This window comes from Neomonachus schauinslandi, chromosome 14 (assembly GCF_002201575.2).
Source record: "Neomonachus schauinslandi chromosome 14, ASM220157v2, whole genome shotgun sequence".
NCBI classification, from domain to species: domain Eukaryota; kingdom Metazoa; phylum Chordata; class Mammalia; order Carnivora; family Phocidae; genus Neomonachus; species Neomonachus schauinslandi.
In genome coordinates, this window is record NC_058416.1 from 68,508,494 (window position 1) to 68,513,811 (window position 5,318).

General features: G+C 42.6%; 1 pseudogene; it reads right to left on the reverse strand.

Moving 5' to 3' along the window:
• Positions 1–416: 416 nt before the first annotated feature.
• On the reverse strand, positions 417–3,029 carry LOC110592477 (annotated as a pseudogene).
• Between the last annotated feature and the right edge of the window lie 2,289 nt (positions 3,030–5,318).

Sequence of the window (5,318 nt, forward strand, 5' to 3'; positions counted from 1 at the left end):
GTAAGCTCTATGCCCAGTGTGGGGCTTGAACTCATGACCCCAAGGTCAAGAGTCATATGGTCTACTGACCATATGACTGGTCCGTGAGCCACGTGCACCTTATATTGGTTTTAAGACACATTTATTCAGCATCATGATCAGACTATTACATTTAGCAATCAACAGTATGGGTGCAAAAAAAAAAAATCTGTATTAAGACTTTTTATTGGAATGCTTCAACTTTATACAGAACAGAAACCAAAAAAACCTATTATACAATTAGTCACAAATACAGTCCTTGTGTCTTTTGCCCATACACATGAATATTGTCTAAAACTTGTCTTCTTTGTAGCAGTTAGGTTCTGCCACCATGGTGTTTGGCTGAGTTCACAAATCTATTGTAGCTTCCCTGTTACTTGTCTGGCTCTGCTCTCTTGCTAAGCTTTATTTCCTGGCAGTAATCGAAGCCTTCTGCCACTGCCATAGCCACCGCCAGAACCACCATAGCCACCTTGGTTTTGTGGTTTGGCAGAGTATTGGCTTCCAACACCATAGGGCCCAGAGCTTCTGCCTCCAAAGTGTTTTCCTTTCCTGGGTCCAGAATTTGAAGATTGATGGTTGTAATTGCCAAAATCATCATAGCTTCTGCCCTCTCCATGTTGGCTTCCATTCTTCCCAAATCCATTACAGCCATCCCCACTGCCACCACATGCAACCACCACCATGGCTGCCACCACAGTCACCTCAGCCACTAACTACTCCATGACCAAAGTTGTCATTCCCATCAAAACCACTTCCACGACCACCACCAAAGTTTCCAGAGTCACTTCCACCTCTTTGGCTGGACGAAGCAGTAGCCATCTCTTGCTAGATAGGGCTTTCCTCACTTCACAGTTGTGGCCATTCACTGAATGGTGTTTCTGAATGACAGTTTGTCCAGGCAGTCGTGGTCATCCAAGGTCCCAAAATCAAAGTCTCTCTTCCTGCCACTGCCTCCGTCAGCCATGATTTCAATGATTTCAATTTTCCCATAGTGTTCAAAATAATCTCTTAAGTGATGTCCTTCAGCATCTTCTTTAATGTCAGGTAAAGTGGGCACCAGGTCTTTGAGAATCTTCTCTTCGGTTCCACGACTCTCCATTCCACCCTCCCCTGAAGCACTTAGTGTTTGGATCTCTCATTACCACAGAGTCCGTGAGCATTCTGCCTTGCTCAAAATGGCTCCTCAGACTCATCAGTTGTTTCAAAGCTTCCACAAAGAGTTCTGCAGCTGCTCAGAATCTTTGGGAGACTGACTTAGGTATGCCAGCAGGAAGAGAAACTTGAACAGACAGGATACGTATTTTGGTTTTATTATTTTTACTTTTTATTTTAGGCTCCACACCCAGCCTGGAGCCCAACTCGGGCGGGGGGGGGGGGGGGGAGGGCGCCGAACTCTCAACCCTGAGATCAAGACCTGAACTGAGATCAAGAGTCCGATGCTTAACCGACTGAGCCACCCTGGTGCCCCTGTATTTTGTTTTTAAAGTGCACCAATCGTCTACTGAGTATGTGTCATTTAGCTTCTTGGTTATTTTATTTTTGAGACCTACTCAGGTTGATATACGTAGATATGGGTCATTGCTTCCCATTGCTGTAGAGTAGACCATCGTAGAAGCATAACTGGAGAATTTCTGCACCAGTAGGGATTCAGAGAGATGGCGCAGTCTACTGGAGGAGAGCAGGAATGGTCTGGGTCCTCTGCTTCAGGAAGGCAGTGGCCAGACTAGGTTCTTTTGGAAAAGGACTTTCCAGTTAAGGAGTATGAACACATGCACATCATTAGAACAAAGATGTCAAAGTCTTGGTATCTCTTCTTGGCCTTGGAAGATAAAGAACTTTCAAAGTAAGAGACTACCTTCTCATTTAGCAAATTTTGCCATTTCCCTGTGACACTCCAGGTGGGTGTGATAAAAATAAGTGATACATCTGTTAACTCCAGAACTCAGAGGAAACTTTCTTTTAGAGAACTGGCCACCTCGGAATGTTAATAAGATTTTTGGCAAGATTAAGACTGAAATAAAAATGAGCAAGATCAAGTTACACATTTTGAAAGAACTGCTTTGGAAAGACAAATTGTAAAAATAATAAAGTTTAATAGAATACACTCTGTGTATAAAATCTAAATTAGATGAGCATTCCTAGTGTGTATTAGTGAGCTTTTGTTGCAATATTGCTGCATAACAAACCACCCTAAATTCAAGGGAGAGCAACAGTGAGCATTTACTATCCTGCTCTTGGATCTATATAGGTCAACTGTGGTTTGGCTGATCTAGAGTGGGCTCAGTTCAGTGGCTCTGCTTCAGACTTCAGGTCAGACTTTAGGTTCTAGTGTGGTCTGCTCTGCTTCAGACTTTAGGTTCTAGTGTGGTCCAAGTATCTCTCATACTCCTTGCACCAATAGCTCCCCAGAGCAAGAGAGCCAAGCCAAACCACACAAGAACATTGAAGGCCTCTGCTCTCCTCACATCATTCCATGCTCTGTTGACCAAAGCAAGTCATATGGCCAACCTCAATATCAACAGAGCAGGGGAAAATATTCTACCCATAGTGGGAAGAATCACAAAGCCACAAGGAAAAGAACATGAATGTAATACAGGGAGGTATGGAGAACTGGAACAAATGGGTAATAATTCAACCTACCAGAGAGTGTAAATAAGAAAACAAAATTGATAACAATTATGGACAGAAATAGCCAAAAACTTGCTCTACCTGAGAAGTAATCTTATGAACAGCAAAAAATCTGCTTTGCCGAACAAGTTTTTGCCAGTGTTTTTGGCCTTAGCTTCAAAGTCACAAAAATGAAAATCTCAGCAGGGACTCTTGGAATTTCTTCCCAGGACTGCATGCTGCAAATCACTCAGATGTTAAAGCTCCCACAACAATGTAACAAAACTTGTATTTGCTGAATGGGGTTAAATGCCTTTTGCATTCCTCACATCCCCCTCCACCTTAGCTCTGGATTCACTTACCAGCAACAGAGTTCTATTGTTACCCTTCAGAACCCACATTGTTCCAGTATTCTTTGGAAGGCATAGGATTCATAAAAAGTCATCCTGGAAAATTGTTGGACAATTTGGGTGTAATAGCCCAGCCATTTCACTTACTTGACCCCGTGATCCTTAGAAAGTCACATGACCTCTTTAAAACGAAAGACTTACAGAAGAGCGATCTACCCACAGGCACTCTTGCTCCCTGCAATCCAACTCTACACAGCAGCCAGAATGAGATTTTTTTCTTAATGCATCAGGGCAAGGGTTTATTCCAGAGGCAACTGAATGAGGGGACAGAAGGCTGGCTCAAATCTGTCTGGAATGAGATTTTGGAGAAATCTTTTTAAAAATCTTTATTTTTATTATTTATTTTTTTAAGTGATTTCTATGCCCAACCTGGGGCTTGAACTCATGACCCCTGAGATCAAGAGACTGAGCCAGCCAGGCGCCCCTGGAATGAGATTTTTATCTATTTATTTATTTAAAATTATTTTCATTTTTATTTATTTTTTTTAAGATTTTATTTATTTGACAGACAGAGAGAGAGCACAGATAGGCAGAACGGCAGGCAGAGGGAGAGAGAGAAGCAGGCTCTCTGCGGAGCAGGGAGCCCAATGCGGGGCCCAATCTCAGGAATCCAGGATCATGATCTGAGCCGAAGGCAGACGCTTAACCAACTGAGCCACCCAGGCACCCCATAAGATTTTTTTTTTAATAAAACATTTTGATTTTGAGATACTTGTAGATTCACATGCACATTCTGCAAGAAATTATAGTACAGAGAAGCCAATTTCCCCCAATGATAACATCTTGCAAAACTGTGCAATATGACAATGGTATTGACATTGATACAGTCAAGATAACAGTACATTTCTGCTATGGTCTGAACGTGTCCCCCAAAATTCATATATTGAAGTACTAACCCCTAAAGATGATGGTACTAGGAGGTGGGGCTTTGGGGATCTGCCTAATTATGAGGGTGGAGCCCTCATGAATGGGATTAGTGCCTTATAAAGGAGGCTCCAGAGAGCTCCCTAGCCCCTTCCACCAGGTGAGGACACAACCGGAAGTCTGAAACCCAGAAGATGCCTTCACTTGACCTTGACCAAACTGGCATCTTGATCTTGGTTTACCAGAGTCCAGAACTGTAGAAAATAAATTTCTATTGTTTATAAAGTACCCAGTCTGTGGGTATTTTGTTGTAACAGCCTGAATAAGCAAGACAGTTCCTATCAAGATACAGTACATTTCTTTCAGATTGGGTCATTTCTTTTCTTTCTTTTTTTTTTTTTTTTTAAGATTTTGTTTATTTGACAGAGAGACACAGCGAGAGAGGGAACACAAACAGGGAGAGTGGGAGGGGGAGAAGCAGGCTTCCCGCGGACCGGGGAGCCCGATGCGGGGCTTGATCCCAGCACCCTGGGATCATGACCTGAGCTGAAGGCAGACGCTTAACGACTGAGCCACCCAGGCGCCCCAGATTGGGTCATTTCTATTGTTCTATCTTCAAGTTTACTGTTGCCTCTGTCCCTCCATTCTGCTGCTGAGCCCATGCACTGAATTTTTGTTGTGTTTTTTTTTTTTTAATTTTTGTTAGTGTTTTTTAGTTCTAAAATATTCATTTGGTTTTTCTTTCTTAAAGATGTATTTATTTGAGGGGTGCCTGAGTGGCTCAGTCGTTAAGCGTCTGCCTTCGGCTCAGGTCATGGTCCCGGGGATCCTGGGATCGAGCCCCGCATCGGGCTCCCTGTTCGGTGGGAAGCCTGCTTCTCCCTCTCCCACTCCCCCTGCTTGTGTTCCCTCTCTCACTGTGTCTCTCTCTGTCAAACAAATAAAATCTTAAAAAAAAAAAAAAGATGTATTTATTTGAGAAAGAGCGTGCACACGCATGCAAGAGAGGGGATGGAAAGAGGGAGAAAGAATCCCAAGCAGACTCCCCACTGAGCATGGAGCCTGATGCGACCCCAACCTCATGACCTGAGTTGAAATCAAGAGATGCTGAACCAACTGAGCCCCCCAGGTGCCCCTGGTTCTTCTCTTTGCTAGGACTTTCTATCTCATTGTGAGGACTTACTATTTTCTTCATTTGTTTCAAACATGTTTGTAATTATTCACTGAAACATTTTTATGATGATTGCTTTTAAAATATTTTAGTCTTTGTCAGGTAATTCTAACATCTCTGCCATTTTGTGTTGGTATATATTGATCAGTTTTTTGTTTTGTTTTGTTTTGTTTTTTAATTCCATTTGAGATCTTCCTGGTTCTTGGTATGGCAAGTTTCATTGAAACTTTGACATTTGGGTATTA